This window comes from Bubalus kerabau, chromosome 17 (assembly GCF_029407905.1).
Source record: "Bubalus kerabau isolate K-KA32 ecotype Philippines breed swamp buffalo chromosome 17, PCC_UOA_SB_1v2, whole genome shotgun sequence".
Lineage (NCBI taxonomy): Eukaryota > Metazoa > Chordata > Mammalia > Artiodactyla > Bovidae > Bubalus > Bubalus kerabau.
In genome coordinates, this window is record NC_073640.1 from 13,330,348 (window position 1) to 13,358,275 (window position 27,928).

The following is a 27,928-nucleotide window of genomic DNA, read 5'->3' on the forward strand; positions in this document are numbered from 1 at the left end:
GGTGTGCACGGCAGCATTAAGAATCTCTGCACTGAGAGATGACATGCTTCATCCTACAGGTATGAGGTGTTGTCTTGGGGGGCTAAACAGGGAGGTGACAGATGTGTGATTTAGAAAGAAGGCTGGGGAAGGTGATAGGGCCCTGGGTTTGGAATGAAGCCCAACTCCCACTGAAGGACTGGCCTCATAACAGCGCTAAATGAAATGTGGGTCCTTTATTCAAAATCTATTAATAATTTCTAAGGGGAGGGGGGGACTCCTAAGCACAAAGCCCTGTTCAAGGTTACAGGCCACGAACTGGCCCAGGCTCATCACTGAAGACCATGGGGAAGTCACTTGACCACCTCCAAGCTCCTGACTCTGTGCTGTGCACATCCCAGTAAGATCATGGACAGGCAGTGCTGGGGGGCAGGGTGTCATGTACCCATTTGGTGGGTGAAGGGAAGCACAGAGAAGAGAGGAAGGGACGCAGGCTGACCAGCCAGTGTGAATGGAGACCCAGCTCCACTCACACAAATTGAAAGATGAGCCTGGTGTCCAGCCCCCACCTTAGAGCAGCCGCAGACCGCTAGCTGTGGCCAGCAGAGGGCAGCGTTGCACAGCTAAGACCCCAGGAGCTGGGGCACGTTCCAAAGTTGGATAGAACTATCTGCAGGAATGTAGGGCCAGGAGTCTGTGTGACTTAAAGCAGACAATGCCCTAAGAAATAAGGCCTGGCCGTGACCTTCACCATGAGACCAGAGCAATAAACAGATTAAAGGCAAAGACACGTGACCCACATGCAATAAAGAGGCAGCATGAAGAAATCGCTTTCCTGGGATCTATAACCCAATTCCCCTTGGCCTCCATCCCTAGGATGAGAACTTCAGGGTCCTCCCTGCCTGGTTTTCTCAAGACTGGAAAGAGGACGCACTTGATGGGCACTTCCTCACAGGGCATTTCATTTGATCTTCACAGTGCCCTAGAGGCATGTTTATATCTTCACTTGTTTCTAAGCAGAAGAGTAAATGACGCCCCGAGCTAGTTCTAGGCTGTGCTGGCTTCCTTTCCACCCCAGGGCCTTTGCACGTGCTGGTTCTTTCCCTGAAATGCTGTCCCTCCACTCCACTCCTTTCCTGTCATCTACATCTACTATGTCTCGGCTCAGCATCACTCCTCAGGGAGACCTTCTCAAATCTTGCAGATCTTGCCTTATCACTTTCATCATAGTGACCCATCCTTCCTTTCAGAGCTCCTCTCATGGTGTGCAGGTATATCTGTGGTTATCTGATTAGCATCTTTCTCTCTCTAGCCTGTAAGCACCAGGATGGCAGGAACTCACCATTTTGCTCACAACTGACTTTCCAGTGTCTTGGCCATTGCCTGGCCCAAGCCTATGAATATATGTATTCACTGAATAAGTGAATAAACTTGCCCAACATCACATGGCTATTACGAGCCAGATTTCCTGACCCTGCAGTCAGCCCACATTCTCACTTTATCTTGTTGCTAAATATGAGAAAATATCTGTTACAAATAGGATAAAGAAAATCTTTTTTTTTTCTTTTTCTATGATAAAACTTTCCACTGCATTGTGTTTTCTTGAACCCATACAAAAAACATGACTTTGCCCCTCAGAGACAAACTCTAGTTTCTATGCCTTTTCTGCCCCCAAAACATTAATAAATAAATATGTTATAATAAATAGATGAACCGGGCAAAACTGTTGAAAGTCGGAGGTGAGGAGGAGCAGGGGTGGTATTCCAGAGGCACAGAGGGTGCTACAGGTCGTCTGGACCCCATGACCACTCTAAAGAGGGGGAATGGAGGCACAGTGAGGTTAAGCGACCCGCCCCAAACCACAGAGCTAGGTCTTCCATCGTGAATCTCCTGCTCCCAGACGTATGCCTTCCCAGCTTCTGTGTTTCTGCAGCCAGATTGCAACAGATGCCTTTTTGGTCGTTTAAGAAGATGCTTGCTTTGTTAAGCCCTGCACGGCTGTGCCACCTCATACTTTCCTGCCGCAGCTGGAAGACTTAATGAGTGTCTAGAATCTTATTTGGTATACCTTCACCATCCCATAATCGGCAGGGGCAGAGCACCTTCTTTCCCACGCTAGGACATGCAGGCAAGCACGCATTTTTGCAGGAGTTTGCCACTAGTCTCCTGAGGGTTACTGCTAGTCACGAGAAGCAGTTGTCACATTTATGATTTTAGTGGTTTTTCCAGATATGAGGAGATACAAGAATTTGGCTCATATAACCTTTTCCCAAAAATTTTTAGCCATCTGAAGGCCTGTTCTACCAATTTTTCCCAGAGCACAGAGTGCCCCATACCCAGTCTCCACCCTGAACTCCTTTCAGGGATCGTTGAGGGTCAGTGAGCACCACAGCTTGTGACTTCATCGTTGTGAGGCAGATGGCAAGTGCCCATCTATAGCTGAGAGTGTCTACCAAAGACCAAGGCTTCCCTCATAGCTCAGTTGGTAAATCATCTGCCTGCATTGCAGGAGACCAAGGTTTGATTCCTGGGTTGGGAAGATTTCCTGAAAAAGGAAATGGCAACCCACTTCAGTATTCTTGTCTGGGAAATCCCATGGACAGATGAGCCTGGCAGGCTACGGTCCGTGGGATCGCAAGAGTCGAACATGACTTAGCAACTAAACCACCACCACCAAATACCTCGTTGCAGCAGCTTTGTGAAGGGTTGCAGTAAGCTGAGAATGTCACTGCACTTGAGAGTAAGTTGCAGCTTTTGTTTTTTTCACTTCACCAAGTTTCCAGGTGTGCAGGAGGCCTGCTGAGAACTCATGGCCAGCTGTTGACTGAGGCACTGATGGTGAAGTCCTTTTCTTAGGAAGGCCTCAGCGGTTGACTGTCAGGCCCCTGATGCTCGGTCAGACAGATGGAGTCAGGGGTTTTCTCACACAGCAAGAAGGGAGGGGGTCAGTTTTCTCTCCTGTATGTTTGGCTGGAGACAGTCACGTCTATTCCTGAGCCAAATACTGGTGAAGCAAATGAGATGGGCTTTATTTATTTAGTGAAACACTCGGTGCCAGGCATCATCATAAGTGCTAACTCAGTCCTCTTACGGCCCTATAAGGAGGGTCTAATCTTACAGAGAAGGCAATGGCACCCCACTCCAGTACTCTTGCCTGGAAAATCCCATGGACGGAGGAGCCTTGTGGGCTGCAGTCCAGGGGGTCGCTAGGAGTCAGACACGACTGAGCAACTTCACTTTGACTTTTCACTTTCATGCATTGGAGGAGGAAATGGCAACCCACTCCAGTGTTCTTGCCTGGAGAATCCCATGAACAGAGGAGCCTGGTGGGCTGCCGTCTATGGGGTCGCACAGAGTCGGACACAACTGAAGCAACTTAGCAGCAGCAGCAGCAATCATTACAGAAGAGGAAACTCAGGTCCAGAGAAGTTAGCTTACTTGGTGAATCCTGCATAGCTTTTAAGTGGAAAAGTTGAGGTTTTAGCCCAAGCCAGCTGACTCCAGAATTTCCATCCACACTCCCCTACCCCTCAGTGCCCTTGGGTGGTACAGACCCATCCTGGAGCCCTCAGTGGGAGCAGTTCTCCTGAGGGGTGTCTGCTTTGAGATCAGGGTAGACATGGAATGGACTCAGAATGCCTTTATGAAGAAGGGCTGGGACGAATGCCCAGGGGATCCCAGCAGTGGCCTCTGCCCTCCCCGTCCGCCCCTTCATCTCTCTTTCCTGCCTCCCTCCCCGGGTCAATGCTTGCATAAAGGGGGTTGCTAAAACCCAGTAATTACTCCTCTCTCATGTCTGTGACCCTCGTCATCCTTCTGCCCTTTCCCCTCACTTTCTGCTTCTCGCTCTTTGAGTTGTGTTATGAAATGACTTTCACAATGTCAGCCATAAATAGATTATGAGAAGAAAATCTTTTGTTTAAACATAAATTCTAATTTTCCAAAAGGTGGTGAATAAACACTCTGGGATGCATTAGAGATCAGCAAATCTTGTTTGCGCAAAATCATGCTTCAATTTCCTTTTATAAGCAGAAAATTGCAGCTCTCACGACCTTGCCAGAGGCCTCTCTGAGTCAAAGGATTGGCCTCCCCATTTCAATTTGCGCTGCTCAGAAGAGGCTGAGCCTTCCCGTGAGCCAGGTGGGTTGTAGGCTTGCCCCAGGGGCACTGAGTGGCTCTCTCCTCCCTTCCTGCTGTGCGCACCCCAGCCCTTCAAATGAACGCGCTGTCAAGGGTGACTCATAAAGCACTTTCATCAAGCAGAGACATCCACAGCCTGGGTGCAGGAGCACGGAGCCCCAGGCTTGGGAGAGCTCTGGGTGGCTGTGTAGTTGTGGGTTTTGCTGCTGTCAGAAGCAGAATGTTCTTTACAACACCTCTCACCAGTGGCACCAGCGACTGCTTATACCACAGGCCAGGGAGGGTCTTGAGCGACTCCTCGGGGTGGGCGCCCCTGAAGCCATCACAGCCACATCGGTAAAGCAGGGAGGCTCATTATAAGGACAGGCTGCCCTCATGGAAGTGAGGGTGGGCAGCGTTCCAGTTACCGGTACTGCATGACGCGTCATCCCAAAACCGAGTGGCGAGAAACAACCCCTTTTTTAATGCCTGAAAACTCTGTGGGTCAGGAAATTGGACAGGGCGCAGCAGGAAGAGCCTGTCGCTGCTCCAGGATGCCCAGGCCTTCACGGAGAGGCCGGTGGCCTCATCTCGCACATGGCTGGTGGTTGGCGCTAGTGGCTGGGAGCTCGGCTGGGACGGTCAGTGAAGCGCTTACATGTGGCTTCTCCCTGTGGCCCGGGCGTCCATGAGGAGGTATCCCGAAGATCTCTGACTGCAGGGAGGGAGCTGCCCTACAGTCCCAGCTGCCACGTTCTGAAAGCCATTGCCACATCTGTACTGAGGCCACGCCGGTCGCGGGCTGAGCCCAGACGGTGACAGAGTGTGGCAGAGACGCTGAGCCTGGTCCACTCCTGGGGAACACAGGACTCCATGGGTGACCCTGGCGGGGGGTCTCCCTGACAGCCCTGCCAAGCCTTCCCTGAAACAACCCTCTGGAGGAACAAGCCCTCACTCCTTAAGTGCGGTCCGCACAGAGGGACCTTCCAAAGAGCACTGTACGGTGGGGAAAACCAAACAGATCCAGGTCAGCCTCTGCAGGGATAAATCGTGTCGATGGCATGGACCCTTCCTTGACAGGATGTGATGAGAAAGACACTTTACCTCTGGGAGTCTTGGTCTTCAAAACCCATCACCAAACCCAGCATGAAAATAGCATCAAACAGATTCCCAAAGGGGAACAGCTACAAAATACCCAACTGGGGTTCCTCAAAACTGTCAAGTTCATCAAAGCAAGGCAAGTCTGAGAAACTAAAGCTATTAAGAAAGTACACGTGTGGTGGGGGGAAGAAGATTTTACAGGAGCTGAAGGAGTTGGACAGGGCAAAGGAGTGAGGAAAGATGGTCGCAGAAAGTGAGCCCCAGCCCCCCCACCCCGCCACGTGCTGGCCTCATCCTGGGGCTGGGGGCTCGATGGGGGCCTTCCTTCCAGGCATGACATCCGAGTACATCAATATCCAAAGGAAAGGATATCAACACCTCCAGTTAGTTTTGTTTTTTTTAGCCACAAGAAAACTGTCCTCATGGCCCATTGAGCTATTCACTGCAGTGACATCAGGGCTACCCTGCTTGGCTGGGATGAACCAGAATCTCCCCATAGATTGGAGTTGGGGGTCACCTTCTCCCTAGTTTGTTGGGTCTTCTTAGCAAGGAGGGCAATGATTGCTGGATTGGTACCAAACTCCATCCACCACCCAGGGCTGGAGAGGATTGCCGGGGTCCAGCCCCGGTGGATCCAGGGAATTCAAAGCGGGGACGGCGTCGGCGAGGATCAGGAAACAACTGCTTAATTAAGCGTTAATTAAGGATATAAAGAGTAATAGAATGAGGATAGCTCAGTGAGGAAATTCAGTGAAGAAAAGAGGCTGAATAACTCAGCCAGAAGGCAAGAGAAAGAAGGACATGGGGAGACCAAGTTTCGGTGAACAAGGCCCGCACTTTATTTTCCAAAGTACTTTTTATACCTTAAGTTATGCATAGAGGATAATGGGGGAAGGGGTAGAGTCATGCAGCAAGCCAGGCTTTCTTCCTGCAAACTTATCATATGCAAAAGCTTAGGTGATTTGCATCATCTTCTGGCCCGGAGGCCTGTTAACATTTTAAGACCCTTTCTTCAGAAAACTTATTTTTCTCTAAAGGTGATTGGTCAGGAGCCACCCTCCAAAAGCATTAGACAAAGTTGCATTCCTACAGAGCAAAGGTGTGGTGGGCTATAACAAGAAAAAGAATTAACTCAAGGGTCCAAGGTTACAAACATTAAAGCTACTACTTACACCAATTATATTAATCAATACTCTGCCAGGGACACAGCAGGTAAGGGATATGGAAACTTAGCAGCAAACATTGGACCAACAAGTGAAAATCCCTTCACCAATACAATTTCTAATCAATCTTTTAACTGCTCAAAGGAATCTGTATTTAGACAGTTTAGAACATCTCATGCCTCTCACAGTTGGGAGGCTCTGAGCAATCACATGTGGCCGGAAAAACCTATTCAGGCAGGCTAGAGGACTTCCAAAGGAGTTTGTAGGTTGAAACACTGTCACACCAAGGAATTATTAACTGGAGCTGTAAGCTAACTCTTTTTTCAGAGAGAGGTAGTGGGGGACAGCCCCCCATAAAGTCAGAGGTGTAGGTGAAAGCACAAAGCAGAAAGTAGGCAGACTCTGGTTTGGGGGGTAGATGCTCGAGAATTTCCAGGGGAACTCCTGAGGCTCGATCCCGCCTCAGGGGGGATGCCAAGCCTCCATCCTCATGACCTTTGCCACGGGCGGAGCTCGCTCCCAGCAGAGGATGCTGGAAGAGCCTTGGGAGGCTCCACGGGCACAGGCAGTGGTCCTGAACTGGGCAGAGCATACTTAGAGAACTGGATGAATCAGGTTATCAGAGATGCAATCGATAGGAGTTTCCTGTGGACTGGATAGCTTGGTGCAAGAGAGAAGTTCTTTATATGGATTCAGTACTATATGATGGTTTTCCTAAACTCAGTTTCATAGTAATCACACCTCAAAACCACAGAACACACTGTTTTCTTATGAATGTGAGCCTTCTAAGAGGGGCGGTCGCATTCTCTGTTAGTGACATAGCATGAAATTCCGTAAGAATAAGGACCTCATTCACTGGGGGTGTTTTCTATCCCCACCAATGACTTCACCAAACGTTCCATTCATGAGCACTTAGAATCAATTGAGTCCAATTTGGAATAATTTTTAAAGGAAAAAAAAACATTGAATTCAGTCGGCTCCATGTTTAATAAAATTATGCCGCATAAGACTTCAGTTTGATTAAATTTAAAATATAAATGTCTAGGTATAAAGAAAAACATAATGGCTTTTATTAAACCAGCCCCAGTCAGAAGCCCAGTCAGATTTCACATGGTTTCACATCTGCATTTCCTGCTGAGTCCTTCTTTTCATAAACAACTTTTGAAATCATAAAGCCTACATTTATCAATGTGGATATGACCATCCTTTCTTGATGAATGAATACAAGTATAAAGTATTATCACATTTATTCTGCTCAGAAGGGAAGATGGCCTGCCAGTGTGTGTTATTATCCCAAAAGAAGTTCTATAATGAGTGAGCCTTAGAGAAACCATGGGTTCCCTGTTCATATATGCTCTGATTCTGATATGAGCCGTGTAAGCACTTTGAAATGGCTCTGAGCTGTTACTTTGATAGCCTTCAGAGCCATACGTGTTGCTATAAACCTTAAATTTCATTTGGAAGCAGTTTAACCCTCAATTTATCCACAAACTTTTAAAGAAAACTGCACAATTTCCCAAAGCAAATTCCTCCTGAAATGTGAGCTAGCGTCTCATCAACTCGGCCACTATACACTTGATAAGGACTACATGAAAATTAGGGCAATTCAAAGTCACACTGACTCAACCAACATAAATCGGGGTTTTAGTTGTGTTTTGTTTTGTTTCTGCTGTGGTATTGTTCAGGGGTTATTTTGATTTTTTAATTTGTTAAATGTTTTCATGATTAATGATTTATGCCAATATGCCTTTATGCAAAAGAGTGGATACGCTCATAATACGTTGATAAGGATACAGACTGGTACAGCTTTATTGGAAGATACTGTCACAGGAGGTTTTAAAGTGTTTGCAATGTAACAACTTCATTTCTAGACATTAGACTAAAGAAAAACTTGCCCCACATCAACCCCAGCATGGGTCAGGTCACTCTGTGGCCTGTGCTCTGACGGTACCGTGTACCATCTCTCTTCAAACTCAGCATGATTATCCAACCATTCCATAGGCAGTTAGGTTCAACTAAGAAATACCTAACCTGAAGAAAATAGTGAAAGCAGACTTGCGTACAGACCACATAGACTTCACACATGGTTCATTTATTCAATGTCTATCTCCCCTAGAGCCTGAGAGTCACACAATGTAACTTTGTGCCTCTGTGTATTGACGTTAAAAATGGGGCTCATACTCTGTGTCATAAGGTGGTTGTGAGAATTAAATATCTTTCCTCTATTTTTTTATTGACGTATAGACAGAGAAGGCAATGGCAACCCACTCCAGTACTCTTGCCTGGAGAATCCCATGGACGGAGGAGCCTGGTGGGCTGCAGTCCATGGGGTGGCTAGGAGTTGGACACAACTGAGCAACTTCACTTCCACTTTTCACTTTCATGATTTGGAGGAGGAAATGGCAACCCACTCCAGTGTTCTTGCCTGGAGAATCCCAGGGACGGGGGAGCCTGGTGTGCTGCCGTCTATGGGGTCGCACAGAGTCGGACACGACTGAAGCGACTTAGCAGCAGCAGCAGCAGCAGCAGTTGATTTACAGTGTCGTGTTAGTGTCAGGCACATGGCACAGAGATTCAGTTGTGTGCGTATATAACTTTATATATATCTACAAAAGAACATATATACTCTTTTTCAAATTTTTTTTCCCTTATAGGTTATTACAAAATATTGAGTAGAGTTTCCTGTGCTATACATAGGTCCTTTTTGATGATCTATTTTATCTATAGTGTGTGTATATACTAATCCCAAACTCCTGGTTTATCCCTCCCCACCAACCTTCCCCTTTGGTAACCATTTAAGTTTTTTTTCCTATGTCTATGGGTCTATTCACGTTTTGTAAATAAGTTCATCTGTAGCTTCTTTCTCAGATTCTACATATAAGCTATATTAAATGATATTTGTCTTTGTCTGACGTCCTTCACTTAGTATGATCATCTCTAGGCCCATCCATGTTGCTGCAAGTGGCATTATTTCATTCTTTTTCACAGCTGAGTAGTATTATATTGTGTGTGTGTGTGTGTGTGTGTGTGTGAGACATCTTCATTCATCTGTGATAGACGCTGAGGTTGTTTCCTTGTCGTGGCTATTATAAATAGTGCTGCTGTGAACATCAGGGTGCGTGTATCTTTTCAAAGTATAGTTTACTCTGCATGCATGCCCAGAAGTGGGATTTCAGGATCATATGTTAACTCTATTTTTAGTTTTTTAAGGAACCTCTATACCATTCTAGATAGCATATTCAAAAGCAGAGACATTACTTTGCCAACAAAGGTTCATCTAGTCAAGGCTATGGTTTTTCCTGTGGTCATGTATGGATGTGAGAGTTGGACTGTGAAGAAGGCTGAGCGCCAAAGAATTGATGCTTTTGAACTGTGGTGTTGGAGAAGACTCTTGAGAGTCCCATGGACTGCAAGGAGATCCAACCAGTCCATTCTGAAGGAGATCAGCCCTGGGATTTCTTTGGAAGGAATGATGCTAAAGCTGAAACTCTAGTACTTTGGCCACCTCATGCGAAGAGTTGACTCATTGGAAAAGACTCTGATGCTGGAAGGGATTGGGGGCAGGAGGAGAAGGGGACGACAGAGGATGAGATGGCTGGATGGCATCACTGACTCGATGGACGTGAGTCTGAGTGAACTCCGGGAGTTGGTGATGGACAGGGAGGCCTGGCGTGCTGCGATTCATGGGGTCGCAAAGAGTCGGACATGACTGAGCTACTGATCTGATCTGACACCATTCTCTATAGTGGCTGCATCAATTTACATTCCCGCCAGCAGTGTAGAAAGCATTCCTTTTTAAAATATCTTAAGCTGAGTTTCTGGAGAAGGGAATGACAAGCCACTCCAGTATTCTTGCCTACAGAATTCTACAGACAAAGGAGCCTGGCGGGCTATAGTCTGTGAGGTTGCAAAGAGTCAGACACAACTGAGTGACTAACATACACACAGACTGAGTTTCAGTACTAAATAATAGTGTGGCTTGTTACCTAGCACACACTGACGGCTACATTTGTCATTGTTCCTTTCACGCCTAGCAGGGGCTGGCACTAGTAAATTCCCAATTAGTATTTATCGAATGAATGTATGAATGAGTTCATGGGCAAAGGAAAGAATTGATGAATGAATGAACAAATGAGAGGCAGAAGGGAAGCAACTCTTTAATTCTATTGGACAGATTAATTCTAGGGAGTGGGAGGATCAAGTTACAACAACAATGATCTCTTCTTAATTGCCTTAATTTCATAGACTGTGTGCTTAGAAAGAGAAATGTGATCAGATGTAATCTTCTAATCGCTTTAGAACAACTTGTCATGTCTTTTCAATGGATTGTAAAAGAACATCCAAATTTCAGATTCAGGTCCCCTGACTGCTTTAGAAAACCAAACTATCCATTAATACATTTCAGGAAATTACACTCAAACTGGTTATCTTACTTATTAGCAAGGTTGATATTTCTCCTTCCCTCAACCACAGATATAAAATGCCATCTGGGAGCACAGACAATAATTTGAACTCTATGGGATTCTTTAGTTTATCTCTATCGTGTACAACTGAAATCTTAATTTTTCCAGTCGTATTAAGTTCTTCTTTCTCCTGAGGCAAAACCAGAAGGCAAAAAATCTTCAAAGCCATTGAATTGTGTTCTTGTCTTCTTGGATTTCAGCTCTAAAACAGAGTTGAGAAGACAAAACAGATTAATTAATTGAAGTGTCATAATTATAATTATCTAATTCATTTTATTCCCCAGATTTTCAACCTTTTAAATTCAGGTAGTAGTTAAGTTTTGAGGATTTATATGACATAAATATTTGTTAATCAACTACCATAAAACTCAGTTTCCTTTTTAAAAATGATTTCCTGGGGCTATTCGGGAAGGGAGTAGGAAGGAAAAATAAATGGACCAGTTTTGGTTTTTTTCATGCCAGAGTCAGTAAATACCATCTAGAGTTAAAATATGGAGACTTAGAAAAAGTTGATGACTTCAGCTTCTCTGGTTTTTATCATCATTTTTTCTTAGGTTTAAAGGGAAAGTGAACTTGTTTCTCTTAACTGTGTGTGTGTGTCTCCAAATGGTGGCAGTTTCTTTAGTTCAACTTCAGATTTCGTTAGTATCAAATCTAAGTAAAGTCAAATGCCTTCTCGTTACAAATACTATATGTAGTAAAATTCCCTCCTTTTCAACAAAGCATATTATTTGTTTTTTTCATCCGTAGAGCAGAAACCAAATACTGAGGATGGAGGTTGTTCTAGGGTGGTGGGGAGCAGAGTATTGAGGTTGTTTTTCCTTGGGCATCATCCTTTGCACTTTTATACCTCATTCAACTTTTAGAAAATATAACCACATTATCATTTTATACAATGATAAAGGTATTAACGTTTTAAAAAACCAAATAACTAAGACGTTTCTCCTAGCTTGCTCCAAGTTAGTCCTCTACCTTAAAACATCTGGCTTTAAAAGCCTACAGCACAGATAATGCATTTGGGAGTGATCAGCACAGAGAGGGTTCTGTGGCCACAGGAGAGGAAATGACCCAGCCAGAGAGGAAGAAAAGAGAAGCAAGGTCTCCTTCCCCAGAAGACGAGCTGGCACTGAAGCTGGAGTGAGCTCAGAGGTGTTGAGACAAGACAGAACCTCCTGCAGTCACAGATGCAAAGCTTCCAAGAAAAAGCAACAGGAGTCCCCCACCCTCAAGAGTTCTCTCTGGTTCACTCATATTTCTTCGAAAGACATAGAAATTCCGCAACACTGCTTGCTAGAGACCCATCACAGGGCTTCACATCCCCAGTATTCTTCTGCAGCAGACACCATGTCCCCAGGAGGTGCCCCAGATGGCCTCCAGCCCTGCAGCGGGGGTAGAATCTTCACTGCTGACCCTACCGGAGCTCCACGGCCACTGCTGAGGCCCCCCCACCCCACGCAGCCTATCCCCCAGCTCTGTACAAACTGAGGAAGACACCCAAGCACAAACATGATACTTCAGGCCTTGGTGTTTTCCCTGGGACAGACTCCACGGGCTCATGGCAAATCTAAATGTAACTCCCTGGCCTGTTGCCTGGAAGAAGCCCTCCCTGGTCAGATTCCTCTGTAACTTCCCAATCACGTCTCCTCCAAGGGACCCTGAGCCTGAGTTTCCCTCTGCTCCCTGTGTTTCCTCCGGAGTCATCAGCAGAGGGCTCGCCCCACGCAGCAGCCTATAGAGTGTCTTTGAGCTGTTTAGAAAGCAGCGTCCCTTCCTCACATTACTTTTACTTCCATCTGGCAGAAAATCACTGTCATGTACTGATGTATCTAGAAAACTTTCAGGATAGATACCCAAATCCACAGCATCTCTGCCATAAACAACAGGCGCCCCTTACAGGACATCCTCGTGTGTGGCACAGCCTGCCTTCCCAGGCCCTGCCTTCCTGGGCTTTTTTCTCTCTGCATCATGTATGTGTTTTTCCCAGCACTACTTCCATGACTGAGCGTTAGGTATCTCAACGTCTTGGGAGGAACTCTAAGGTCAAGCGGTCAAAATTAGCATCTTGCTAGAAAGATCACATACCCACCTGGCGTGGCCTGTCCTCTCTGGAGGTGATAACTTCCTGTTCAGTTTTAGAAGCTGGACTGTTTCAAGGAGAACCTGTTAAAGGGTATCAAGCCTCCACATTTGCTGGAGACTGGACTCATCTCAATCCTCACTGGCATGTGAATTCACTCTATCCTGCATTTTACAGGTAATAGAAATCAAGGCTTCCCAAGACTAAGCAGCTCCCCCAGGGTTCACTGGAGATGCTATACTGCATGGTCTTCCCACCCTCAAAGCCCCTAACTCAGCAGGTTGAAACAAGAGACCAGAGAAGACAAGAGACGTGTCCACGAGGATGGGCTGGCTGAGTACCTTGCTGTGTGAGCCTAGATGTCCCTTTTCACTTAGGGAAAATTTTTACACTGCAGTCAAAAGCCATTTAAGAAATAAACTCCAGGAAGACAGTAATGGAAGTGCTGGTAACCTTTAATGACAGTGGCGCTCGCAAAACGTACAGTTCACGAAGGGCTAACGCTTGATCCCAAAAGCTCTTGTTAAAATCCAATCATCATGAGCGATGAGCGTTAGCAGGAGATGCTGGCGCTGAACAAAAACTGGAAAGGTTAATGGCCTTCTTTGCTAAAAACAATCTGAGGCTTTATCTCACGTTCCAGCTCAGCCTCAGATCCATGCATATGCTGAAGATTGTTTTGGTTTTTTGGGGTGGTTTTTTTTTTTTGCATTTTAGTAATCAGGAGAAAAATTGATTACCAAAATTATAATTAAGAGCTGGGAAAATATGCAACAATTTGGCTGCTTCATTTAGCACATATTTCAGGTTAATTGCATGATTTTACTAATGAAGATATTTGCATGAATATTTTCAGGGGCTACATTCACTTTATTGTGCAATGAACACTCTGCTGAGCAGAAGACTTCGCTTTTTGTGGGATTCAGGATGAGACAAAGGCTGAAACTCTCGATAAGTTTTTAGCCTCACGTGTCAGGAGCTTAATTCAGTTCAGTTCAGTTCACTCAGTCATGTCCAACTCTTTGCGACCCCGTGGACTGAAGCACGCCAGGCCTCCCTGTCCATCACCAGCTCCTGGAGCTTACTCAAACTCATGTCCATTGAGTCAGTGATGCCATCCAACCATCTCATCCTCTGCCGTCCTCTTCTCCTCCTGCCTTCAATCTTTTCCAGCATCAGGGTCTTTTCAAATGAGTCACTCCTTCGCATCAGGTGGCCAAAGTATTGGAATTTCAGCTTCTACATCAGTTCTTCCAATGATTTCCTTTAGGATGGACTGGTTGGATCTCCATCCAAGGGACTCTCAAGAGTCTTCTCCAACACCACAGTTCAGAAGTGTCAATTCTTCAGCACTCAGCTTTCAGTGCTCAGTGCTCAGTTATAGTCCAACTCGCACATCCATACATGACCACTGGAAAAACCATAGCCTTGACTAGATGGACTTTGTTGGCAGAGTAATGTCTCTGCTTTATAATAAGCCATCTAGGTTGGTCCTAACTTTTCTTTCAAGGAGCAAGTGTCTTTTAATTTCATGGCTACTGTCACCATCTGAAGTGATTTTGGAGCCCCCAAAATAAAGTCTCTCACTGTTTCCACTGTTTCCCCATCTATTTGCCATGAAGTGATAGGACCAGATGCCATGATCTTAGTTTCCTGAATGTTGAGTTTTAAGCTACTTTTTCACTCTACTGTTTCACTTTCATCAAGAGGCTCTCTTTAGTTCTTCACTTTCTTCCATAAGTGTGGTGTCATCTGCATATCTGAGGTTATTGATATTTCTCCTGAAATCTTGATTCCAGCTTGTGCTTCTTCCAGCCCAGCATTTCTCATGATGTACTCTGCATATAGGTTAAATAAGCAGTGTGACACTATACAGCCTTGATGTACTCCTTTCCCAGTTTGGAACCAGTCTGTTATTCCATGTCCAGTTCTAACTGTTACTTCCTGACCTGCATACAGATTTCTTAGGAGGCAGGTCCGGTGGTCTAGTATTCCCATCTCTTTCAGAATTTTCCACAATTGTGAAAAATTTCCACTATGTTGTGATCCACATAGTCAAAGGCTTTGGCATAGTCAATAAAGCAGAGGTAGATGTTTTTCTGGAACTCTCTTGCATTTTTGGTGATCCAACAGATGTTGGCAATTGATCTCTGGTTCCTCTGCCTTTTCTAAATACAGCTTGAACATCTGGAAGCTCACAGTTCATGTACTGTTGAAGCCTGGCTTGGAGAATTTTGAGCATTACTTTACTAGCGTGTGAGATGAGTGCAATTGTGCGGCAGTTTGAGCATTCTTTGGCATTGCCTTTCTTTGGGATTGGAATGAAAACTGACCTTTTCCAGTCCTGTGGCCACTGCTGAGTTTTCCAAATTTGCTGGCATATTGAGTGCAGCACTTTCATAACATCATCTTTTAGGATTTGAAATAGCTCAACTGGAATTCCATCACCTCCACTAGCTTTGTTCATAGTGATGCTTCCTAAGGCCAACTTGACTTCACTTTTCAGGATGTATGGCTCTAGGTGAGTGATCACACCACGGTGATTATCTTGGTCATGAAGATCTTTTTTGTACAGTTCTTCTGTGTATTCTTGCCACCTCTTCTTAATATCTTCTGCTTCTGTTAGGTCCATACCATTTCTGTCCTTTATCGAGCCCATCTTTGCATGAAATTTTCCCTTGGTATCTCTGATTTTCTTGAAGAGATCTCTAGTCTTTCCCATTCTATTGTTTTCCTCTATTTCTTTGCATCAATCACTGAGGAAGCCTTTCTTATCTCTCCTTGCTATTCTTTGGAACTCTCCATTCAAATGGGTATAACTTTCCTTTTCTCCTTTGCTTTTTGCTTCTCTTCTTTTCATAGCTGTTTGTAAGGCCTCCTCAGACAACCACTTTGCCTTTTTGCATTTCTTTTTCTTCAGGATGGTCTTGATCACTGCCTCCCGTACAATGTCATGAACCTCTGTCCATAGTTCTTCAGGCTGTCTGTCTATCAGATCTAGTCCCTTGAATCTATTTCTCACTTCCACTGTATAATTGTAAGGGTCATACCTAAATGGTCTAGTGGTTTCCCCTTCTTTCTTCAATTTAAGTCTGAATTTGGCAATAAGGAGTTCATGATCTGAGCCACAGTCAGCTCCCAGTCCTGTTTTTGCTGACTGTATAGAGCTTCTCCATCTTTGGCTGCAAAGAATATAATCAATCTGATTTTGGTATTGATCATCTGGTGATGTCCATGTGTGGAGTCTTTTCTTATGTTGTTGGAAGAGGGTGTTTGCTATGACCAGTACATTCTCTTGGCAAAACTGTATTAGCCTTTGCCCTGCTTTGTTCTGTACTCCAGCCAAATTTGCCCATTACTCCAGGTATTTCTTGACTTCCTACTTTTGCATTCCAGTCCCCTATAATGAAATGGACATCTTTTTTGGGTGTTAGGTCTAGAAGGCCTTGTAGGTCTTCATAGAACCACTCAACTTCAGCTTCTTCTGCATTATTGATCTGAGCAAAGACTTGGATTACTGTAACATTAAATGGTTTTCCTTGGAAACGAACAGAGATCATTCTGTCGTTTTTGAGATTGCATCCAAGTACTGTATTTTGGACTCTTTTGTTGACTATGATGGCTACTCCATTTCTTCTAAGGGATTCTTGCCCACAGTAGTAGATATAATGATCATCTGTTAAATTCACCCATTCCAGTCCATTTTAGTTCTCTGATTCCTAAAATGTTGATGTTCACTCTTGCCATCTCCTGTTTGATCACTTCCAGTTTACCTTGATATGAACCTAATTCCAGGTTCCTATGCATTATTGCTCTTTACAGCATCGGACTTTACTTCCATCACCAGTCACATCCACAACAGGGTGTTGTTTTTGCTTTGGCTCCATCTCTTCATTCTTTCTGGAGTTATTTCTCCATTGATCTCCAGTAGCAACTGGGCACTTACCGACCTGGGGAGTTCATCTTTCAGTGTCCTATCATTTTGCCTTTTCATACTGTTCATGGGGTTCTCAAGGCAAGAATACTGAAGTGGTTTGCCATTCCCTTCTCCAGTGGACCATGTTTTGTCAGAACTCTCCACCATGACGCATCCATCTTGGGTGGCCCTACATGGCATGGCTCATAGTTTCATTGTGTTAGACAAGCCTTGGTCCATTTGATCAGATTGGCTAGTTTTCTGTGATTGTGGTTTTCAATCTGTCTGCCCTCTGATAGAGAAGGATAAAAGGCTTATGGAAGCTTCCTGATGGGAGAGAATGACTGAGGCGGAAACTGGGTCTTGTTCTGATGGGCGGGGCCATGCTCAGTAAATATTTAACACAATTTTCTGCTGAAGGGCGGGGCTGTGTTCCCTCCCTGCTATTTGACCTGAGGCCAAACTATGGTGGAGGACCTCCTTCAAAAGGTCCCATGGATGCACTGCTACACAGCCCCCCAACCCTGCAGCAGGCCACCTCTGACCCACGCCTCTGCCAGAGACTCCTGGACACCCACAGGCAGGTCCGGGACAGTCTCTTGTGGGGTCACTGCTCCTTTCTCCCGGGTCCTGGTGCACAGGGTTCTGTTTCTGCCCTCCAAGAGTCTATTTCCCAGTCCTGTGTAAGTTCTCATGGCTCTGTGGTGGGTTAATGGCAACCTCCTTCAAGAGGGCTTATGCCATACCCAGGTCTGCTGCACCCTGAGCCCCTGCCCCGCAGCAGTCCACTGCTGACCCGCAGCTCCTCAGGAGACACCCAGACACAGTTCTGTCTCAGTCTGTGTGGGATCTCTGGGTCCTGGTGCACACAAAGTATATTTGAGCCCTTTGAGCCCTCTGACAGGCATGGGGTTTGACTCTAAATGTGATTTTGCCCCTCCTCCCATCTTGCTGGGGCTTCTCTGCCCTTGGACGTGGAGATCTCCTCACAGTTGTCCCAGCACCATGCAGCCACCGCTGCAAGTTAAGTTTTACTTGGGGCAAAATAAGGACTGCAGCATGGAGACAGCACCTCAGATAGCTTAATTAGTAATCAGTTAAATTCCCCTGGTGGAATTTACATTGCCTGCTGGTACAACTTGGATCCTTCTGTAATTTTTAAGAAGACTAGAAGACTCCCAAAAAAAAAAAAAAAAAAAAACTTGAAATAGCCCTTTATTACCACTTTTTGAAAAAGTATATCAAAAAGAAGTATTTGGGGACCTCCTTGGCCGTCCAGTGGCCATTCAGTGGTCAAGACTCTGCCTTCCAATGCAGGGGGTGCAGGTTCAACCCCTGGTTTGGGAACTAAGATCCCACATGGCTCAGGGCCAAAAAAAAAGACATAAAACAGAAGCAATGGTGTAACAAATTCAATAAAGACTTTAAAAATGGTCCATGTCAAAAAAATCTTTTAGAAAAAAGAGAAGTATTTCAGCCATGCCTACCCAGTGCTAATTTCTACTAGTCATCATAACTTACTTTCATTTAAGAAAAAATAAATGTGATGCCTATAAAATTACAAAGAAGTTAGAAAATATTTTTTTTAAGTCAAAAGAAAATAAGAATTATCCCTATTTCTACTCCTCGAAGAGAACCAGTGTTAAAAATGGGGTGGGGGGTGGGGGGAGTGTAAGATTCTAAATATTTTTCCTTTCTGAAAATGCACTTTTAATTTTTTACCAAAATGTATTTACTGTAGGTAGTTTTTTATTTAAGCTGTTTTTTCACCTAACAATGAATTGAGAGCATGTTCTATATCAGTAAACATTTTTCTACTGCTGTGTAAATATATGAAGTTTTTCACAGTGTGAACATGTCATAATTTATGTAAATGACCCCCTTTTTTTGCATTGGGTTGAATCCAGTTCACTTTATAAGCAGCAAGCACTGAACATTCTCAAAGCTTCTTGAGCACATTTATCATTATTTCCTTAAGACAAATTCATAGATACTCAATGCTTAGAAAGCCTTGATGAAAGTGAAAGTCGCTCAGTTGTGTCCGAGTCTTTGCAATCCCACGGACTACATAGTCCATGGAATTTTCCAGGCCAGAATACTGGAGTGGGTAGCCTTCCCCTTCTCCAGGGGATCGTCCCAACCCAGGGATCGAACCCAGGTCTCCCGCAGGCAGATTCTTTACCAGCTGAGTCACAAGGGCTGCTGCTACATTGCTTTAGTCGTGTCCGACTCTGTGCGACCCCATAGACGGCAGCCCACCAGGCTCCCCCTCCCTGGGATTCTCTAGGCAAGAACACTGGAGTGGGTTGCCATTTCCCTCTCCAATGCATGAAAGTGAAAAGTGAAAGTGAAGTCGCTCAGTCATGTCCAATTCTTAGCGACCCCATGGACTGCAGCCCACCAGGCTCCTCCATCCATGGGATTTTCTAGGCAAGAGTACTGGAGTGGGGTGCCATTGCCTTCTCCGCACAAGTGAATAGATGCTGCCAATTTGACCCTAAATCAACAGAAATTTTACATCATACCAGCAGTGTGGTATAAAGCCACATTTTCCTACAATCTTACCAACACTGGGGCCTGATGCTATCATCTGAAAATGGAGGCTAGAAAATGTCTCTCTGTTGATTTAATTTGCATTTCTTCAGTTGCTGGTGGAACCCGTGGTTATTGATGGGCCATTTATGGTTCTTTGTGAGTTGCCAGCACAAGCGCTTTGTCCATTTGTGAAAACTGGGCTGTTAATTTCATTTTCTGTTTCATAGGATCTTTCTATGTTGTTAGAATATGATCATTAATCTGTATATATGGTCCAAATAGGTTTCCATTGCTTTTAATATTTTTTTTTACTGATGCAAAAAATAAAATGATTACATTTTGTTTACCACATTCATTCCATATGAGAGTTCTAGGCCTGTGGGGCGGAGCCACCCCTGGTGGGCTGGTGGGTGCACCAATGCCAGTCGCTAGCAGGGTGCACTCTTGCCAGCCCGGGCACTGCCCCCACCCCCGCTCACTGAGTTCTCATATTATTACCTGCATCTGACGATGAGGGAATGGAGGTTCCAAGGGCTTCAGGACTTGACCCAGTTCACTCAAGAACAGCGTCAAGACCTGAACCCAAGCAGTCTGTCTCATGGGCCAGAATCTGCCTGCAAAGTGTTGCTAGTAGTGACAGAAGCATCCGGTGCTGTGAACGCCAGGCTCCAGCCAGCTCTTCCTGTAGGAACTGGTATCTGTTAGGAATGCTTGGCAGGTGGAACAGAAGCTCCAGCTCCAGCAAATTGAACAAATAGGGCTTTTCATCCAGAGATGTTTAATTACTGCTGCGTGTGATGTGCCAGTGGTGAATTGTGTGTGACAGCGTCTGTTGGGCCTCGAAGCATCTCTAACAGTATCTATGACTACATGTGTTTTAATAGGTATTTGCACTGCTGCTTGAGAGAGAAGGCAGCAGCTGAGTGCATTGTCAGAGGCCTGGTTGACAGTGGAAGATGGTTCAGGGCACAGTTGATGCTGTGCACTTGTTCCCAAGGCTCCTGCTCTCGGTACTTGTTCCAATGGGCCTGCAGAACATGGCGCTGGAAATGATGGAAGCAGCTACACAGGGTTTAAGAGCATCACTACTCAGCTCTTCCCACCCTAAGGTGCGTATTCCTCCAGCTCAGCAACCTGCTCAGGAGCAAATGCCTGAAAACCCTGGTGGGACCAGAGCCCTCATTATAAGGGAGCTTGGCCTCTCGGTGGCTTCACTCTCCCACCAAGTGAAAGAGCCAGGCGACACCTTCCCTGGTTCACCATTAGCATCCCTGGGGGGGTGAGGGGGCAGGCCTAAGTGGGTTAGACTGAGAGAAGGCCCAGGCTCCGACCCTCCCACACTGGGGCCAGCTGAGGTTGGGAGGGGCAGCTTCTCTTTCCAAGCTGAGGCTCCCCAAGAGTTAAATCTAGAAAATGTCAGGAAATGTCAAAAAAGCACAAATAATGTTCTTTTGAAAAGCTATTTAACATGATTCTACAATGCAAGGAATGAACCTAGGTGGATCCTGGATGGGGCAGGAGGGTGTTGCCACCCAGCATAGGACCTGATAATGAAATAATGACTATCATTGAATAATAGTATCGAATCATATTCAGCTCTTTCAGAACTTGATCTTTGGACCTGATTATGGAAGGGGGCCCCTTGTTCCTGGGGGACATATGTGACCTCTCGAAGAATAAAGTGCCATGACCCCGCCGCATATCCCCAGGGGTCGAGGGAGGGTTCCTAGGACGACGCTAACAGAGTACGATGTTAACAAGTGAGGATCTGGGTGAGGGGCTTTGGTTGGGAGGGAGGGGATGAGGGAGGTGGGCATCATTGTTCTGTTCTTTCAACTTCTCTACAGGTTTGAATTTTTTGCAAATTAAACATTTTTTTAAAGCGTTATTTAAAATTCTGGATGTGATTGCCATGAGTGCTAAGGAATTATTGAGAACTCAGCCCAGATTCCTCAGTCCTTCATGAATTTCCCACAGTGACCTGTGGTGACAGGTGACCTGTCAGGCCACCCAGACCCCCTCGATGGGGACGTGTCCCAGCTCCAGGCTCAGCAGTCACCCCTCAGGGTTAGCCACACCCATAGTCAGGCCCTTCCCCAGCAACCCAGGCTCTGTGACCCACCAACACTGCCACGTAAAGGCCTGGCCATCTCAAGCCAGCTGGGGACAGGTCTGGGGGGCCACCTCAGCTCCATAGCTCCTGGGGGGCACCTGAGCTGCCCCTCCTCCCACAGTGCTGATGCAAGCCCTCCTTCAACAGACACCCGTGCGTCAGTTCCTTCCAGGGCCGGCTTCCTGGGGGTCCAGCCTGCCACAGGCCCCCCAGCCACATCCCCCTCCACCTCCGCTCACACACCTGCATCCATCCTCCATCATCATATCTGTCCTGCCCCATGCTCATCACACACCACAAACATTTCTTCCTTTAAAGCAGTTTGATCTGAAATATTTCCAACACACACACGCGGAACGGGGTGATAAATACCTGACGCCCTATACGGCTTTATCAGATCTCAGCCGAAGGTCACATTTGCTCAGCTCTCTGCGTTTTAAGGAACGAAGCCTCACCGATTCAGCTGAGGCCTCCCACTTAGCCGCACCAGGCCCTTCCCTCACACCTCTCCTGAGGGTCTCCCGTCATCAGTTTGGTGTCTCTCCTTTGTGTGTATGTTCTCACACTTTTAATACAGCTTTCTTCACCCATAAACAATATCCGGTGTTGTGTTTTAGGTTTTTAATCTTTATGTAAATTATGTCATTCCGATCGCATCATTCCATGACTTGCTTTTTCAGCCCCAGGTTGCTTGTGAAATGCCTCCAAGTGGATGTCTGCGGTCTGGCTCATTCGATCTGCTTCTGTACACCCCATGGATTTCAGCCCGGCTCCCGTGGGTGGACGTCTGTGTCGTCCTCTGGACAAGCAGAGCTGCAAGCACCGTCCCCACCCACGGCTGCATGAGCACCCGAGACAATGGCCCACAGGTATAGTTACCCATCAGGGAGATTATTCTGGGGGGACAAGGAGCGTTTAACAGGAGCCACCATCTGAATCCTAGACAAAGCTCCTGGCTCAAGTTCGGGCCCCATGAGACGGACCCCCCTACCCCCACCCTGCACTCCATCCCTGCCGCCTGCTCCTGATACGGCCAGGTTTCGCTACAGTAATGCTGTGTAATCAACAGTCCCAAGCTCCAGGCATAACAGGCATTTGTTTCTTACTCACGCATCAGCAGGGGAGCCAGGTTCAGTGCTGTTCTGGCCGTGGCTGGGTTTCCATTCACTTTGTGGGTCTTTTATTCCTGAAGGGCCAATGGCTTTCTGGGACATGCCTTCCTCAAGGCCAGAATTGGAGCACAAGAGGACAAGTCAAACCACAAAACTGGACGAAAAGACTCTGGTCACATGCGGCATGTGTTTCGTCCACTTATGGTCCACTGGTCAAAGCAGGTCACAAGGCTAAGCCCTGAGTCATCGCCAGGAGCTGACTCCACCCACAGCAATGTGTCCACAAGAGCAGGAGGGCTAAAAGAACTGTGTGCAGGTCAAGCCATCCACTGTGGGTATGACCTTCCCTTGCCACCTAAAACATCATAGGTCAACTGTAGTTCAGTCTAAAAAAGAAAGTGATTTTTAGGATTTTTCTAGAGAAACATGACCAAAGCAGACAAAGCCCCTGGATCAGAGTTTGGGTCCCATGAAACAGTAATGTATATAAGTGTACATACAAAATGTAAATATGTGTTTATAAAATGTGCATAGTGAAGAACTGGCCCATGCAGTGAGCAGTGATGGAAGCTCAGTGGTCCTTTGAGCTCCCGGCTAGAAGCTGGAACCTGTGGAAAGCAGGTGGTATAATTCAGTCCAAGTCCAAAGGTCTAAGAACCCAGGGAGCTGATGGTGAACATCTGGGCGTGAAGGCAGGCGATGAGATGAGAGTCCCAGCTCAAGCAGGAGGCAAGGAAAAGGGGGGCAGCTTCCTCCTTCCTCTGCCTTTTGTTCTACTCAAGCCATCAGGTTAGATAAGACACACAGCGCCCACCCACCTGCCCTGGGGAGGGCATCTGCTTTACTGAGTCTACAAGTTCAAGTGCTGACCAGCCAGAAGCACCATCACCATCACAGACATGCCCACTACCAGTGCCTCTGGGCACCCACGGCCAGTCAACTTGGCACAGGAACTAGCCATCACACATTCCTCTGCCTGAGTCTGCAGAACAGGGGTATTTGCTAAAGATTTGCGTGGACTTGATCTTACATGTAAAGTGGGACACGGGCTATCAATTCCACTTTAAAATATCAAGAGACCACAGGCCCCAATGCACACAGCCCATGACGGGTGTGTGATGGTTCGTGTGACAAGCCATTCAGCTTGTTAACAAGAGTGTGGATCAGCAGCACATAGGGACTGTGGTTTGTTTAATTAAACAATAAGAAGATGGTATAGAAATCAATACTCAATTCCATTCTCAATGCCAGAGACACCCAGCTTCTGTGCAGCATCAGAGCTGTGTATTAACATGCTCCCACATAACCAGGCCAGTAACCATCACTCAGCGCGTCGTGGCCCGTTCATTTTACCCTGGCTGGGAAAGCTGGCCCATTAGCTGCATTATTCAGGGTTAGGAAATCAATAACACACCAATTATTGATAGACACGCACTGCTAGCAGACGGAAAAAAATTACACGAGGGCTTTACAAGAGTGATTGCTCTGTTCTTTAGAGCGATGGCCATACAGTTTCAGCTTTCAATTCCCTGTAACATACTCACCCAGATTTATGGGGCTTTTGTAATGTCTAATTGGGATTGGTGATATGACCCTTGCTTTCACTTTGTGGAATGTTTTAAGCATCCATCAAATCTCGATGAAAAGGGAAGAAGCAAAAGAATCACATCCAATCTTAGAAATTACAGGGAAGGGACCTCGGGATAATTGAAGGCCTACCTTAGAGACTCTGTAGATACTGTTTCCTTTAGTCTTCACACACTGTTCTCTCCACCTCACAGGTGGTGGAATTGGGACTGAGAAAGGGGAACTAACTTGACCACTGTCGCTCAGCTCAGCAGTGGGGACCTGAGATTCTAAAGGACAGCTGGTCAGGAAGCCTACTCCCCTTCCACTGGGCCCTATCTGGGGTTCTCTCAAAGCCCCAATATTTCAGTGATGTCCCAAAGATGCTTATAGCATAAGAAGGACAATGATAATAGGGACAGGGATGGTAATTTTAGTAGTACCAGTGTGATTACAAGTCAAGAACCACTTCCTTTCTGCTGGGACTATCCACTCCCTGCGTTTGGACCTAATACTTTTTTAATATAGCCATTGGGTTGCATTTACGTTGTGGTCACCACTTCCTGTTGCTGGTCTGGAGGAACTTAAGCCTCCTGGGAATTCTTCATCTGAACCTCTCTTGGGTCTGCTCTGTCCTATACTTGTGGGGTTGGAGGTATTTAAGTTGAATTCTTGGCATTCACCCTCGCTTGATTTATCTAACCGTTCTAGCACCCAACCTTTTAAGATTTTTCAAATCTTTTTTTTTTTAATATTTATTTATTTCACTGCACTAGGTCTTAATTGTGGTATGCTCGATCTTTAGCTGCAGCGTGTGGGACCTAGTTCCCTGACCGGGTTTGATTAGCCACTGGACCACCAGGGAAGTCCCCACTGATTTTTAAGTCAGAAGAAACTATGAAGACCAGTCTGTCCGTTGGGGCAGGGGTGGCAGTCAAGGTTCCCGGGTCCCCGTCCATAACCTATTGCTTCTTTAGTTTCATGGATCATTTCCTTTCTTTGGGCCTGTTTCCCCTTCCGTAAAACACACGTTAGGTAACTGATCGGAAAGGCCCTTCCTGCATGGCAAATAGGGCCTCATTGCCCAGAATTACCCGATACATGCCAACCTGGGCCCTGATTAAGAGTGAACACAATTTTAATGACACTGGTTTTAACAGAAATTAGATGACATAAGACACAGCACTCCGTTTTGAAATGGAACCCACCATTTGAGAGGTAGAGTCAGGGAGACAGGTCATAACCATCTGCCAAGGCCACTCTGCTCGTGGTCAGCTTTGCGGCTTCAGCCTCTATTTCTTACTCCCTTTGAGGAAACTGAGGGAATTTTTCAGACTCAGAAAGAATCACCACGGGACCAGGAAAATGTTCCAAGGAGGGGTTCTTCCTGCCACTCCACCCACCAAGCTTTCAAACGCTGGCATTATAGACCCAATCATTAGACAGTGCCTTTCTGGAAATCTCTGCATTAATTACCATCATTGGAGAGACGTTATCTATATTTACATAATAGCTTCGCAGGTTTTGCTGGTTCTGAGTCAAGCTAACAAATTTGTAGCTATTAAGGAACACAAATTGCTCTGCTATGTTTTAAATTCCGCAAATGGAAAACTGTGCCTGTGTAGAGAGGTGGCTGGAACCCAGGGCAATTAGTGTCTAATAATTCGTTAATGCTGGACATGCGTGAAGATACGGTTCAAAATGTCTGCCGTAATGTCTTAAGTAAAAAGAGAAAGGCATTTGGAGAAACCATAAGAGGGTTAGGCGTATTAATATAGGAGCATATTTTTACAGAATGTAAAAGGCCCTTGTCCTGTCTTTAAAAGGGATAGCTAAAGCCGCATCTTCATTTTTACCACTTAATTGCCCTGTCCTGGATACTAATGACGGACTGATTATGGTTTAAGGTTTAATCACCGAGAGACAAGAGACAGAGGTGGGAAGGCCGGCCAGATCCGGAGGGAGGGGGCGAGGCTGGAAAGACACCTGGCTGGGAACGCGGGTGGGGAAGGAAGGCGGGTCATCACCGGCCCCAGTGATGTCATCGTGCCCCAGGGTCTCTGCTCCTGCAGGCTCCCGGGCGCGTTTACCAAAACGGCGAGAACTCACGCAGAGCCGGTTCAGAGAGGCTGGTGGGCGACGGATGACAGTTCACGGTTTTCTGCCCGGAACCCTAGAGGAAGACCTCCAGAAATAGCAGCTCTCGTTCCTCTTGGGCGTGGTTCTCACACCTGAGCGTTCACCAGCTCGTGCAGACTCCTTAAATCAGATTCTAATGCAGAGAACCTGGAGGCCGCCGGGAGTTCCTGGTAGGTCCTGGTCGATACCGCTGCCCCGGGTCACACATGGAGGTCCAGGGATTTGGGGGGATTCCTTCCCTGTGACCCAAGATGGGCTTTCCCTTGGACTGTTCTCCGGCCTCAATAGAAGAAGACACCGCCCCCCGACCCACTTCGTGGAAATATGTGAGTCTGGGAACTGGGCCCAGCTGATGGGCAGAGCAGAGAAGCCAGGCAGGGCAGAGGGGCGGATGGGGAGGTGATGGCTTCCTGGTTCCAGTCCCCGAGGCCCGTCGTTTTCCAAGGTTTGACATCAGCCAGTGAGCTGCCCTTTCCCTTAACCAGTTTCTGTTGGATTTCCCTCACTGTCACCCAGAAAGTTCTGATCACTACAGGAGTACAAACTAAAATGTACAAGCATCTCACTGACATGATAGTCTGTGCAGCGTGGTCTCTTCCTGTAAGAGGGGACCAGACAGAGGTCAGAAGAGCAGGAGTTTGGGATAGGGTTGCCAGATAAAATTCAAGATGGACAGCTAAACTTGACTCTCAGATGACCAATGACTTTTTAAGATATGTATGCCACAAATAGGGTTTCCTTGCTGACTCAGTAGTAAAGAATCCTCCTGCCAATGCAGGACATGCAGGAAGATCCCCTGGAGAAACAGCAACCCGCTCCAGTGTTCTTGCCTGGGAAATCCCTTGGGCAGAGGAGACTGGCGGGCTACAGTCCATGGAATCACAAAGAGTCAGACACGACTTAGTAAAACAACAACAAATGCCACGAATGTTGTATGAGAAATACTTACCCTGTAAAGTCATTCTTTGTTTATCTGAAATTCAGAGGCATCTGTATTTTTACTTGCTAAACCTGACAACCTGCGCTCAGGAGCAAGGCAGTCCAGGGTTTGCCTGTCAGCTCTGTTCCTGGCTGTGATGTTGGCTGCACTTCTGAGGGCTGTGTTCCAGACTCCATGCAGGCTGGTCTGGTCTGGGCAGTGATCAGAGTGCAGGAGGAAGGGAGAAGGCGAAGTGTTTCTGGACCATCTTTGGCAGTGGCCGCCTTTCCTCCAGGGTCCCAGCCTCTGCTAGACGGCCTGCTGTGGATCTGGAGTTGCACAGGCGTGTGTCCTGTTCTTTTCACCCTAGATTGTCTGTCTCTCTGAGACTCTGTATAACCAAAGTCACACACTGAGCTCAGGAGGCCTGCCCTCTTCCATTCAGCGTAATGTTTTTGTGATTCATCCGTGTTGTTGTTTGTATGAGGAATTCATTCCTGTTATGTTTTTTCCAGCTTTATTGAGATATAATTGGCATTCAATATTGTGTGAGTTTAAGGTATACAATAGATCGATTTGGTGCATTTGCGAGTGATTACCACCATATAACAACTATCACATCACATAATTGCCCTTTTTTGTGGTTGAGAACACTGCAGGTCTGCTCTTTCTAGTATGACACAGAATTATCAACTGTGCTCACCACTCTGTACATTCGATCCCCAG

General features: G+C 46.2%; 2 long non-coding RNA genes across 2 annotated transcripts; one reads left to right on the forward strand and one right to left on the reverse strand.

The window, feature by feature from the left end:
* On the forward strand, positions 1-22,798 carry LOC129632167 (uncharacterized). The gene is made up of 5 exons (XR_008704359.1): positions 1-59; positions 20,238-20,462; positions 20,950-21,113; positions 22,147-22,335; positions 22,659-22,798. It is a non-coding gene; the product is annotated as an uncharacterized LOC129632167 (long non-coding RNA).
* On the reverse strand, positions 22,081-26,582 carry LOC129632166 (uncharacterized). The gene is made up of 3 exons (XR_008704358.1): positions 26,254-26,582; positions 22,577-22,964; positions 22,081-22,279 (listed from the first exon to the last, which is right to left on the reverse strand). It is a non-coding gene; the product is annotated as an uncharacterized LOC129632166 (long non-coding RNA).
* Positions 26,583-27,928: the final 1,346 nt, after the last annotated feature.